This window comes from Cyanistes caeruleus, chromosome 1 (genome assembly GCF_971803275.1).
Source record: "Cyanistes caeruleus chromosome 1, bCyaCae1.hap1.1, whole genome shotgun sequence".
In the NCBI taxonomy this organism is placed as follows: Eukaryota; Metazoa; Chordata; class Aves; order Passeriformes; family Paridae; genus Cyanistes; species Cyanistes caeruleus.
The window spans coordinates 106,626,018-106,640,575 of NC_141701.1; the positions used below are offsets into that span (position 1 = coordinate 106,626,018).

Genomic DNA, 14,558 nt, shown 5'->3' on the forward strand with positions numbered 1-14,558 from the left:
TTGTACAGCAAATGTGATGCACTGAAGAAATCCATGTTACTTAAATGAACAACTACCTACATGATGTGCTTGTTAAAATACCCTCGGGGTCTTGAGGAGCTGCCCCATGAACTGCACTGCTCAGGAATCACTTCTCATAGTGACAGAAGGACAAACAGCAGAGAAAGAGGTGGTAACCTCAGAGAAGACAAAATTCTGCCAATGCAGAAAATCAATTTTATCTAGAGGTTCTTTAAAAAAGGCTACTAGGTACTATATCAGACCAGATGATTAGTGTAATTCATCTTTCTCCCCAAAATGATGAGAATCAATGAAACACCAGAAGCAGACAGGGTCACTGCACGTTAGTGTCATCTTGTTATGGCAAAAAGTCAGTGATTTCCCAAGGCCAAAGAGCACATTGACCACATTAAGGAGTGTCAATTGAGGGTGTGCAACAGCAGGCAGCAGAGATATTCCATTTATTGCCTACCTTGCCCCAGTGGTGTCAACCCTTTTGGTTATCCCTGCCATTAAATAGGTGCAGAAAACAATACTTTGGGCGTTTCTTTTAGTAAAATTTTGCTACTTCAAATTCCTTACTTAAAGTAGCCCTCTGAAGTCACCTCCACCTATAATTAGTAGCTCAGTTCATTAGGTGACACAGGTGGCCATCGAGTACGTGCAAGTATCCACCTCACCCAATCTTATGACTTAATTAGAGACCAAAAAATCAAAGGGCTAGAAAAATGTAAATCATAAAACTAAGGAAAAAGAAGCTGTGCTTTCCAGTCTTTTTATTTTGCTCCCTGTGGCCTTATTCAAGGTGCCTGTGAAGAATAACACGCAGCTTTTATTACACTCCAGCCCTTTGTCTAAAATCAGAGGTTTATTTACTTCAAAGTCACTGCCTGATCTGATGGGAGCTATAAAGGCACTTCAGTCTTATCAGTGCAAATGAGGACTCGCTCTCACCAAGACAGTGTGAAATCAGCAAATGAGAATCAGGCCCTAAAGCGCAGCTGCGGCAACACAAACGCTTACTGTAAAAAGCCAGGTCACTGCTCCATGCTGGCTGTTCTGCATCACTCCAGCCCTGCAGAGCAACCATAAATGCAATTTAACCAGCAGGTTAAGCTGAATTTATGGCAGGTCTGTAGCTCTGGACTGGCACAAAGCAGCCACAACACAGAATTGCAACTGGTTCAATATCTCTTTTAAAGTGCTCAGTGGAATCTTGATTCCCATTACAGGAACGTGGTGCCCCCGTAAAGTTTGTTGAAGGGCAGCAGTCAAGCTTACCAACTCAACTACAGTCTGTATTTTAAAGGGTTCTTCTAATATCTGATTATCTTTAATGAGTTTGCTTAAGGAAAGATTTAATAAGCCTATCAGCCCCACTACCTTGATCTGTGGGAAAATCTGCCTGGTGAAAGTAGGTGTGAAGGAAGGGCAAAACCCAGTTTAGGGTTTGTTCCTGTGGAGAACATGGTTGACTCAGCTGCAGCATGCATTGTGTACCTCTGAGAGAAGAGAGGTGCCCTGGGCCCTTCAGAACCTACCTAGCTAGGCTGGATGTGTGTAAGGATGGCCAGTGGGCAGATACACATTGGACTCCCTCATCGAAGGACAACATTATTGTTGCAGATGGCAGCAAGAGGGACAACAAAAATAACACAGTTATGTATTTTTATTAATTCCCTGGTTCCCAGAGGACTACTGGGACAAATTCCTCAAGTATCCCAGCTTCCTAGGCAATTTGTCCCCTGAGTGCTGTCTGCCTCCTTCCACCCTTAGGCACATCCTGACATGGTTTCTTCTTGTAGGCAATGCAAGGAGTTCCTAAGGATGACCCAAACACACACATTTCAAACAGGAGAAACTTGCTAGTTATTTTTCCCAGTAGAAGCCTCCTGTTTCCCCCACATTGCTAAAATCAGAAAAATTCTCTCCAGTGATGAGCTTGGTATAAATGAGCCAGCCAAATTTGGGTCTTGCTCTTCTTTCCTTATCACCAGCAAAGCTGCTGGTTTTAGCAGGTTTTCTGGGAGGGAAAATTTTGGAATTCATGTGCTGATGCCAAGGGCTGTTTTGCATTAAGCAGCTGTTCCACATGAAGAATATTAGTGGTCCACAGTGCAGTGACAGGAACTGAAGGGCCCTTCCTCCTAAGAGGGTGTCTTAAGCAGTAGGCTACAGATTCACATTTCCTTTGTCAGTCTCAGTAGACTTTGAACTATTTGCTGTTCAGTACCCTTGCTCCAGCAGAAAGGGGCTTGTTCTTCATGCTCCCACAAGTCACTGGTTCTTACAGCAAGGGTACTTGTGGGGAAAGCAGGAGATGAGTCACTGAATTGCCTCTGGATGTGGAAGGCAGCAAATCGGGATCACTGGCTCAACGCTCACTTATTACAGCGCAGGTGGGGAGGAGGTTCCCCACTCACCACCCACTGCACTCTTTTTTCAGCTCTGTCCCTTGGGGAAGAAGCTGCATCCTCCTGCCTTAAAGGACAGCTCCATGTATCGTAGGTAAATAGAGCCAATTATTTGCCAGCACAAGAAGAGCAGCTAAGCACTAAAACAGGGTAGGATTTGCCAAGCTGGTGTTCATCGTCTCTAGCTTGTTATAGACAAGGCCCAGACGGCTCCAAAACAGGCTGTTTCAGATGTCATCCCAAGCTGCCATCAGGGCTGGGCTGCTCTTCCAGGGTGTGAGGTACAGCATCACTGAGGAGTGCAGCCCCACCACTGCTTGTGGGGCCTTTTACTAAAAAAACATACAGTAAAGCCACAAATGCAACATATTTCTGCCCTGGCATAGTCCTCATGACAAAATCCTTCTTGAAGTAAGAAGATATGAATGTAGCTCCAGGGAAGTGCATTCTCCTACTACTTCTATTACTATTATCCCAAAATTCTTTTTAAAAAGTCCTGCTGTTTTATCTCAGTGCTGTATCTTGTGGAAAACAAAGTCAGCAGATGTGGAGGAAAGGGTTAATGTACCATGCTGATCCATCACAGGCCTGCAGCAGATAAAGCAGGGCTGGTAAATCATTGTTTAGTCTATTGCAGTCAGGCATTATCCAGTGCAGATCTCCTGGGCCCACTGGGTGTAAAAGTACAAAAATAAAACAAAAGACTAATTGTCATCTGGAGGCTGGGTTTTTTCTCTTCACCCCGTTGCCCAAAACACTGCTCTTAATGTCTACTGTCCATCTGCTTGTTTCAATTTTGCTGCCTCCTCCCCTCCCATTTCACAAGGGCAAAGTGGAGGCTGAGAGCAAATGGGACTTAAGCAAGAAATCCTTTCCTTCCACTTACGTCCCCTCCTACCCCCAGTAATCATAACATTTCATGACTTGTCCCAGCCATACATTTAGAAAGTCACTAAGTAGCTGCATGCAGGAGAGCTGGATTACCAAGCCTCCATCTGTGCTGTCAACAGCGTCTCTGAATCTGTTGAAAGCTCTCAGATACTTCGAATTTTGCTGTTCTTAAGAGAAAACTTCTTAGACTGCAACAATCAGAAGCCAACAGTTATGGGAGGGTAGGGGATTTTTTTCTCCTTTTGTTTAAAGGACATGCACTCTGGCACCGAGAAGTGCGGAAGAGACACATGGCCCATAAATATATAAACCGTTTGCTAAGTCAGAAACCTGGGAGTCAGTCAAATCCATAATAGGATCCCAAGATTCATAATAAATAACTTTTAATTATAGTCCTGCACAATAGTTATTTTAAACAGATGGTTTATAGATTCACATCTGGGATTATTTTTTTTTTTTTAATTTAGTGCTCAGGCACACACACAGAAAGGGAGAGAACCTCAGCTAAGGTTTCTATTAGTGTTGGAAAAATACGTATTTTTTTAAAAGAGGTCAGGCTGATCCAGAACAATGCTGCTGCATCTGACGCAACTCCCCAGTCAGTGCTCAGCTCAGCAAAGGGTTCACTCTGGAATCCCAGACTCCCTTGGAAAGGAAAATTTAGGGAAGTGCTAGAGGGTCACTGTGGACTCCTCACTACACTCACCAAGCCTAGCTGCTGGAGAACTCATGTTCTAATGCATCTGGGGAAAGGATCAGAAATTTTGTTGGGTGTCCATGTTTCTCCCCTCTCCCATACTTTGTCAGTGACAACCAAGGGTTCTCCTTAACTTGGCATGCAGCAGTGATGTCAAATTCCCACACAGGAGAGATACACTAACCAGACCCAATATCACTGTTACTGCTTCATGTTACCTTTACTACAACCTCCTCTCAACGCAATTTGTTCACCTTCTACATACACCTCATATTTTTACCTTCTATCAAAGAACCCCACACAAAACAGCCCTTTCTGGAGACAAATTATATCAAACTAACAGTCTTAAACTCATATGGTACAGCTAAATAAAATGCCAACATGAAAAGAAAAAAAAAAAAACACACACACACTAAAAAGGAGTCTGAATATTTGGCAGAGATCTTGGAGAGGATATGTGCCAAACCACAGCTTGGAAGCCACAGCCAACTTTCTACAGGGTTCCCCACTGGACTCCTGCCGGCTCACAGCAGCCACCAGAACGATGGCTCTTTTCAACCTGGATTTGACTTCAAGAGGGGAAAAAAAAAAAGTAATAGGAGTCTGCTTCATTTATTCAGGACTGTACCAAGGAGTGCTTCCATCAATGGTATTCTGAGCCCTCTCTTGTGCTGTAACAGCTGGCTGCAGAAGACATTGCAGATGTTTCTCAGGGGGCCAGATGTCCACAGTGATGGTCTGGGGTTGCTTTTTTTTCTTTCTTTCTTTTTATGTATTGAAAATGCTTTTAGGAAGCTTGCACTGCATTTCTAATACCCTGAGGTTATTAATTATTTATACCGAATGGGAAAAATGTTACTTAAACTTTCATTTAACCAAAAAAAAATGCTGTGGAGAGAAAAATAATAAAAGCGAGACAGATGAGGTAGAAATACCAACTACCATTAATGACTAAACCTGAAAACATTCTATTTTTACCATTATTCATCACAGTCCCACTGGTAATTCTAACAGGACTCCTCACCAGGTAGCACAGGATGTCCTTAAGTTTCTGCTAGGAGAAGCCTGTGGGATCACCCGTGAAAACAATAACCATTTTCAAACAATAGCAAAAGTTACCCCAGAGGAATTCGGGATGGAGCTTTCAAATACACGCATGTGACCTCAGGAGAAGAAAGAGCCATTGAAAATTAATGAAACGAGTGTATTCAATTGACACAGGCAGCCTCTCCACCACAAGGCGAAGGGCAGGCTCGAGCGCAGGCTCCCACCACGTGCCATCAGCCCCATGTTCTTAGGCCACGCTGCTGGGCTCTCTGCCAGGTGCTGCACACAGCCAGAGCATCCTCTCAAGTGCACAAGAAGCCACACTCACACCACAAGGGCCACAAGGAGCAAAGGCCTGGGCCGGCACTGGCCACAGGCTCTGTCCTTCAGCAAAGCTTGGGAGCTCCCAAGCCTGGGCCTGCACCTATGTTTACGTGCAAACAACCCCAAAGCTGGGCCAACTCAAGAACAGGCTCAGACACATGCTTAACTCACAGTCTAGACAAATCCTGAGGCTCTTTCTGAAAATAGTACCCTTGCTTCTTTGGCACTCCTGCCTGGCACTCTTTGTCTCAGGTCTGATTCACAAACCTCCCTTTAATTGGCAGAGCTGATGCAAGCAAGGGATTTCCTGCTAAAACTGTGGGACTGCTGTCTTCCATGAGCCTTTTCCTACCTGAGCAAGAGCCACACAATTAGGCTTCAGGGAGGAGACACCACTCCTCAAGAAGAGATGTTTGCAGACCCTTTGAGTCACTGTCAAGGAAGGTGAGAATAAGGTCTTACTTCCCTCGTTCCCTTCCAATCATCTGCTGGGGTTTTTTTTCCCTTGCAAAACAAATTTTGTGGGTACAGTAAAAAAATGGTTTAGCACACTAGATGCACTTCTAAACTCAAGGTGGAAAAATATTTCCCTATGAAACGAAGTTTGTTCTCTGGAAAATGATAGAGTTCTCTCCATTTGCCCATATAAACTGACAAACACCAAGGCATATGCTTCATAAAGAGAGAGAAAGGTCCTGTTATTTAAAGCACATAAAGTTATGATGGGACAATTCACAGGAGTGAAGCCAAACACACTTCAGTACCTTCAGCATTAGGTCCTTGCCTGTGGCAGAGCATGACCACGATTTCAGCATGAATTGCATTAGATACAAATGACAGTATTTTAGTTCAGTTCACAGTCTCTCCTTTTTTGAGCAGAGCACTAGGTTGCCTCCAATTTGCCCCCTCATCCCTGTAATCTGTTTAGCTTATCTGGCCTCTCAGGGTGAGCAGGGAGGAGGCTGCAGCCTTCCCTGTGGTGATGCTCGGCCAGAATCAACCATCCCCCTTCATAATTTGAGCTCTCCCCGCTCCCTAGGAAAGATGATTAAAACAAAGGCCCTGCTGAAAGATGACACCAAATTTCACTTCAAATGGGTCATTCCCCACTACTGTGAGGAAGACATGAGTATGTACAAGTGATTCAGGACAAATCACTCAACCCCTAACAGACTGAACAGATTTTTTTTCCTTTTTTCACTGTGCTTAATGATGTTCACCAGCATGAGGAAAGTGACTTTGGTGGCCTGCTGCAATCCCAGCACTCCCTGATGGCAGCCCTCTGCACCAGTATTTGGTGAAAAGAAAGCACCCTCTCTTCCTCCTGCATTTTCTGGCATTAATACTAAGGCTGCAGCTGGGGTCAGGGTCCCAGAACATCAAATGTTTTGCAGCACATCCCTGCTCCAGTGAGCTTAGGGACAAAGTAGACATGGCCAGACACAATTACTGTAACTGCAGATTGAGTCAGTGAGAAAGCCAGAGCAGGATCCTGACTGAGTAGCATTCAGGCTCCCTGTCTCCACCTCAACCTCCACGTGCAGCTTCAGATTAGAGATCTTCAGCTGCACAGTCATAGGCAACACTCTTTGTCTGTCAGCAGAATAGTGTGGCAGCCTTCTAGCAATAAGAGATGGGGTCTTCACAAGTTCCCAGCAGCTCATACCGCAGCAAAAAAAAAATACCCAGAGTAATCCAGGAGCCAGATTTCAAGGAAGGGTTACACACAGGGGTTCTTGTGGGAGACCACACCTTCATATTTCATGGGATGCACACTTTTAAAATTCACACCTTTTTCTGTGAATTTGAATTCACAAGATTATATTTCTACTTTATCAATGAAGACTTTGAATTAATTATCAATTACCTAAATCTGATGACAATACCTAAGAAAAAGGTAGCCACAGGGAATACCTGTCAATTTGAAGCTCCAGCTGCAAACCTGTACCCATGCTGCTGTAAAAGGGTACAGCTTACTAACCCAGCCCTGTGAGTTTATGATCGACCCCTTGCTAAATGTTCTCAGCTACACAGATCAGTCAGCAAAACCTTTTGGATGATTACTGCCCAACTTAATTTCAGCTAAATGGGTGATGGTGAAAGCATGGTCCAGCTTAGTCCTAGTCAGGTTTACCCTGACTGAAGCTGGTGGAGAATTCATTCTCCCAGAGAAGTGACAGGCAGCTGAGGGCCATAAAAGATGGCTCAGCTACCTGAACTTCATCAACCAAACACAGCTGAAGTCAGCAGATGTGGAACAGAATTACTGTCCTGAGTGTATTAATTCCTGGAGCATACTGGTCCCCCTTAAGTGCCATAGGATGGCTTGGAGAAGGAGAAGTCTGCCAAGAAAATTGCTCTGAAACACCCTAAATAAATTCTAGTCCTAAAATCATTGAAGCTGACACTCATGAGTTATCGAGCGATTTCATAGAGGGCAAAGCAGATTACACCAAAGGTTTAAAACAAATTAAGAAATCATCTGAATTCAGCAAATTTTAGATCAAACCATGGTGTCATGGCTCATCTCAAAAATTGCCCATCAAAAGAGTGCCCTAACATTATTTTGCTTTTGTTTCTTTACTAATGTTATCCCAGTACTACCCAATGTTATTTTTCAGAAAATATTGTCAATGAGAAAAAAAAAAAGCCATTAAAACAATAAAAAGACATCAAGAGCAAAGCACATCAAAATCAAAATCTATCTGTTCAGAATTCCAATTTTTGGATAACTGTATTTTCTATTAGAGACTGAATACTGACCATTAGTATTTTTTCTTCTAATGTTGTGAATTAAAATTTCATTTAATATTTATCAAAAAGAGATGCTTTGACTGCTTTTAAAAGCAGAATAATTTCATCACATTTTGATAGGCTCAATCTACAAATATATTATCCAAACAATAGTTACCTGCCATTGCATCTTTATTACCTTCTCTGTCTGAAGCCTGCTTACTCAGTCTTTACACTGGAGATTTCAGCAGTGGCAAATACTCTAGTTTTGGGCTTCAGTCTGTTCTAAAAACTTTGAACAAAGCAGCCCTTGAGGCCTGTGTACTTCTTAAAGACATTAAAAAGCCCAATGGGCCTCCTAACTTACTCTGCAACAAGTCATATCCCATGAAGAAACTCACTTCTGTACAACACAAAAACAGGGCTAGATTAAAGAAAAGGAAAGAAAAAGAGCAGGGTCCCCTGCTGCTCTGTCTGGCCAGAATCATGTCTTTTACTGCCCATATCCTCTAAAGAAACGATGCTCTCATGATGTATTACCCTAATACATCACCGAGTGACAGTTTTCTCATGATACTGTATCCGTAAAGATGTGATGCATGCCAGAAGCAGCGACAGGAGATCTCAGCTGGGGGAGAGAAAGGGGAGGGTTTTTTTTATTTTCTTTCAAATGTTTAAGCTACACTTTGGGGTTTTCTAATGTTATTTTGAGAGGAAAATCCCTGTCAATCGTAGCTTCATAATCCAGAGGACTCCTAGAAGTTTTGCAGTCCAGCTTTTAAATAAGAAAGCACCAAAAAAAACCCAGTCTCTTCATTTAATTAAAGTCAGTTTTGAAATAGGACCAAAATGCTTGAGGAACAACAACCAAATAAAAATAGTAGCCCAAAAGAAAGAAGCAATGAGAGTCTGTTTTCTATTATGAAATTATTTAGGCAAAAGGCCTCCAGACACTGCTGTTTTAATGAACTTGCAAGGAAACTGAGCGCTGACCCTGAATTTGTTTTCTTACGTGATCTTGCCTGTGCTACGCAGTGGTTTTAGAAAATAAAAAAAGGTTATTCACAGCAGTCTGCAGAGAGAAGGCACAGCCTCCAACTTGTCAGTCAGTATGGAGAAGAGCAGGAAGAGAAAAGGAAAAGGAGCATTTCAGGCAGAACCCCTCAGAGAAGGCAAAAGCTTTCAGGGTCTTTTAATGCTGCCTTCTACCCACAAAGGCTCACTCATTTTTGCTGCAACTGCTGCTTGGCTGCTAGTAAAATCTCGTAGGGGCCGTGGTAATCCTGGGTAATGGGCAACTCACAGCAGGCATCACCCTCAAGCTGTCTTCATCCAGCTGCTGCCAGCAAAGGAAGGCTCAAGGTCATGGGAGAATTAGTCAGAAAAGCTTCTGACACTATGATGTTTCATTTGACACATCACACTTCCGTGTGCTTCTACTTCGTATCTACTGAAACTTCTTTGCTTCCATCAGATGCAAAGAAGAAAGGTAGAATAAACTTTCCTGTGTTGTGATTAATCACACTGCCAAATTAAGTAAGATTGTGACTTTCAAACCTTCAGCCAACGCTGTAGCTAATAGGAGAAAAAGTGTATTTTGACTTGTGGACTAAGCGAAAGCGATATGGAAGTCATTGAGGAGAAACTAAAAGCCAAAGCTGTCAATGTCACTTTCACAGTCCTTGAGCTGACTTTGACCATATTTTGTGGCCTGGCCATGGCTCCTTTTGGGTGAGATGTAACAGCCCTCAATCACAGCAGTGATCACTTAGCCACATAACAATACCACTGCAGTCAATGAAACCACCCATGAGAGCTCAGAGCTTTGAGCTGAGCTCTTCAGTGCAGATGCATGCACAATCCCCTACGCTCTGGGTAGACCCTGTTAATTAAACACTTATTTTTAAATGCTGCTCTGGAAAAAATTTGCTGTCCAAAATAAGAAACTCATCTTGCACAACCACTTTCTTCTTGAAAAATCCAGTGGTTAAAACATGTTTTTGCATAATCGTAGCCCTGCAGGGACAGTTCTCACTTCTGAAAAGCAAATTCCCTTCTTTCTGTTTTGCACATGTACAAACAAACAGATTCTGGTATGTCCAAAGCTTGCAGATCTCAACTATAATAATACATTGAATAGAAGCCATACAAGCAGGTTTTTTTTTCTTCAGCCTGTGCTCCCTTCACTCCTTCCTTTCCCCTGCCCCACTTGCACTGCAGGAAGTAAAAAAAATACCTGTTTCTGACAAGTAAATGGAGCTGACATTAGAGCGAAGCTCGAAGGTGAACAGGGTATGCACAAGTCATTTGTCATCTTGACAAAGTGAGATTTGGTCACCAGTGGGACACTTGAAAGACATCTGAACAGTTGGCCTTGACCACCAGCATTTCTTACAGCTTATAAAGGGACCCATGGGACCAAGAACACAACCTGCTTTTGGAAGTGACTCCTGCAGTGGTACCTCTTGATAGATGTAAAGGCAGTGTGATATATCAGGTGCCATTAAGATCTTTGCTTGCAGGTTCTATTTACATAAGTATGGAGTGCAGATAGCATCTTGTTAACCCAATTAATGAGACTCAAATGTCAGGAAACAGATTATGCCTGGCTCAAAGTCCACAGTGCTGTGAAGGCAGACAGACATGATTTCATTGTGTGGGACAGCGCTGCTCTCTTTGAGCAAGAACTCAGGCAGCAATCCTTCCACCTGGACAGCAAGGAGAGGCAGAAAGATGATCTGAAATACAAGAGTTTCACACCTTTAGCGAAAGAAGGGCTCTTTATGATGGGGGACTCAAGTGTCCTGTAAAACAGGGAACCTGCGGCTGAACTGATGAAAAGCAAAAAAGTATCCAGTTGAGGTCTTGAAACCAAATTTTTTATTAAGTGGACCTTCTTCTGCAATTAGAGAAAGTCCTTGTTGCCAAGTCACAGACGGGTCTGGATTAGAAGAGAAACACTGTTTCATCCAGGCTGTCCACACTGCTGTGTTTTACATGGGCAATTGAAATACGGTTCCTACTCTGGAGAAGAGAGGGAAATTCCCTGACCAAGATGAGATCACTAACCTCTTCATCAGTGACTCTCGACATACCGCTTTATACAAGAAACTGCTGTTCTCCCTCAGCCTCCAGCTATAAAGCTCTGTGATACAGAAGCAGATGCTCCTGTCACCCAGGTCAGAGCAGTGAACCCTGAATGGCACAGCATGAGGTGCTTGGCCCCAAAACAGAGATGGGGGGTGCAGGGAAGGATCTTGTACTCAGCAGTCAGCTCTCTGCTCAGCTTGACTCTAAGAAATTCCTGCTCCGAGCCGTCTTCTCCATGGAGGAGACAAGACAGAAAGCATGGGCTGCCTGGGCCAGCAGCCCAACATCAGCACTGCTCAGTGTATTAACCTAAATCCTCCAATGGGAACACCCACAGGGTGTGTACAAACACACAGGAGTCATATTAATTCTCCAGACACTTCAAACCCTTCTAAACCTCTGGTTCCAGAGCCATGCATAGCTCTCCTGAAGTCACATCACATCCACATTCTCTCCCACCAGCAGTCCTTTTTCCCACTGAACAGGCTTGGAGCTGCCTACTCATCTCTCCAAATGGCTGCCTTCCAGTGAAACTCCCTTTTCTGGTACATGATTGGTTTCCTTTTTCCCTTTTTTGGCTCCTACCTTTGTATGTTCCTGTATGTGGACTGCTTTAATTATTTCAAAAAACTCCTATTGATATCAAAGATATTCCTTTTATACTAAAATGATTATACAAAGTTTTAGGCAGCAAATATGTACACTTCACATAACAACAAGTGCATTAAACCATTCAAATTTCTTACAATCATAGCCTCAAGTTCTAGATTTTTTATAAATTTCAGCTTCAGATTGATTTTTGGGTCAAATGATTTTTGCTTGAGGATTGAAGGTTAAACTGAACATACACAGACATTTTCTCAGAAGCCATACAAATCAGACTTCTTCAGTTTCCTCTGCATTTTCATGTTAAACAAGTTCTGCTTCAGTATCAGTGCATCCTGCTGCATCTTAAATGTCTACATCAACAATTTCCTCCGGAAATGTTTCATGTCTATAGATCATGGACAGATTATGCCTCAAACATGCATCTGTTAAAAAGGTTTCTTACACTACCAAACCCCAAACATTTTAAGGTGTAGCAATTTCAAATTTTCAGCATTTTTTATCTACTGTAATTGCAAACACCCACCAACCCTTGGTTTAGAGTCTAGAGAACTTGCATGCTTTGCATTTTGTCTGCCAAAATAATTTTATTCATTTATTAGAATCAAAAGGATTTTCCAGATTGTATCACCAGTCTATCTATCCCCAGGACTGTTTGAGTAGAAGGGTAAAGTGCTACATGTGAAAATTATCATCTGTGCAGTGTCATATACAGAAAAAAAAATAATTATTCTCTGTCACAAGCAAATGATCAACAGCCTCGCTGTAGTAGAAGAGCCTTCTGGTTTGTCAATCTTTTATGTCTTACAGGCAATCCTTCAGCTAACAGCCTTATCTCAAAGCCAGCCACCCTGCCTGGCTCCTTCCTGCCCCAGTGGTTTCTAGGTGACATAACCTCGAGATGTTTCACTAACTGGCACAGTCAGATCATAATCATTATGTAGCCCTAGAGCAGTCATTTATCAGCTCTTCTCCATCTCTCCCAAGCCATACCTCAACCATATATCCAGACACAAAAAAGAACAAGGAGACAATCTCAGGACAACCAAGGTCTGTTTTTCTTCATCCACTAATAAATCCTAAGACAAAATAGAAAAAGAAATGCAAACGTATGACTCTAGCTGGCCATCAGAACACATTTTGATGATTCCAACTTCAACTCCCATTTCCTATTAAAGCCACCTAATATAACTGAACATAAACATGTCAGGAGCAGGTAAAAAAAAAGCCAAACCCCAAACAAGGAAACACAATCCAGAACACATGGACTTCTAGCCTATGAGCTGTCAGAAATCTGATTTTCCTGGCCAGGGCTATGCAACACATCTGCTTGCATCCCCCTGGTTATGGAGGAGTGCAAGGTGCTGCTGCCATGCCTCAAGCAAGATGTTTAGGCAGGAAAGAGGATTTGAGCCATACCTGGCCTTATGGGGAGAGGGGCAGCTGATCTTGCAGCCAACAGAGGAGCCTGGGGTTACACTGAGCACACCTGAGCTGCCCAGGGCTGAGCTCTAGCTGGTTTTCAGAAGCAGAAATGGCAGTCTTCAACTTCTCAAGTCTTACAGGAAGTTTCAGAACTGCATGCTGAGGTTTACACATACTTCAGGCTGCATTGCTACCAGGTGACCGACTGGTACTGCCCAGTGTGAACTAGACAATGTCTGGAGCAAAGTGCAGTGCAAGCAGGTCAGCAGAGCTCTGAGGCAGAGTTAAAGATGGCCTTACTCAACCTCTAATACTGAAGCTTCTAGTAAAGGTTTACCTAAAACAGGGATTAAAAAAAAAAAAAAAAAAAATGGAACTGCAATTTGTCTGGGAAAGCATCAGGTCTTCAGCATCATTTTTTCTACATGGCATTTTATCACATCCTCATCCTCAGTACTCACAAGAATAAATACATCTCAGCTCTAGTGCCATTTCACAGGACTGTGTTTTGCCATAGCACTTCCCAGCAGACACTTACAACGCTTCCCTCTCTGAAAAAACTGGGATACAATACAGAAAACGAAAACTATGGCCAGGAGGCTGATGTGCAGAATGGAGTACAAAACAAGCAAAAAGGACAGAAAATCATAGTCAATGCATGAAGACAAGTTATTTTCTCAGTGACATGGTGGTACACAGTCCTACTTTAACAGAGGATTATGGATGACCATCTAGAGCAAGTAGATTCCAGACATGGGGAAAATGGAAAAACAAGAAAGCCAGAAAAAAAATCAAATAAAAAATGGAGAGACAGACAAAAATATATGAAATTCAGGTGTCAGCACACAAAGTCAGCTTCTGGGGATGATAAAGGATAAGCTCCATGCTGTACTTGGACCCAGAGCTCAGCACTTGATTCAGTTGGATGCAGAGCACTGCACAGAACTCGATCAGCCAAACAGCCAGACTAGGAATTTTTTAGCTGCAGCTTAATGCATAAGATGAAGAGGCCAAGAGGCCTCAGAGGAAGTAACCACACCAGTTATTAGGTAAACTATAAGCAAATACCAGTGTGATAGTCATTTTAACAGTAGTAATACAGGTAAAAGCTTTTATATAATATTGGGGTTTTTTTCTTCACAATGGTCTTTTATTTGACCATAAGCTCAATATAATGCGATTGAATTTTCATTTGATTTTTTTTGGTTGTTTTTTAATATTTTTCTTCCCTCAAAATTTTCTATTAAAACATGATGGGGAAATAAAACCAGATATTTGGTGGGGAAAAAATATCTATTTTTCTACAGCAGCACAAAGCAGAGCAGCAGAAG

The 14,558-nt window shown here is 42.6% G+C and overlaps 1 protein-coding gene across 2 annotated transcripts in view; it reads right to left on the bottom strand.

Annotated features, from left to right (window-relative positions):
• The window catches only part of BMPER (BMP binding endothelial regulator), a 147,993-nt gene that overhangs the window by 123,877 nt on the left and 9,558 nt on the right, over positions 1-14,558 (bottom strand). The window lies entirely within an intron of this gene.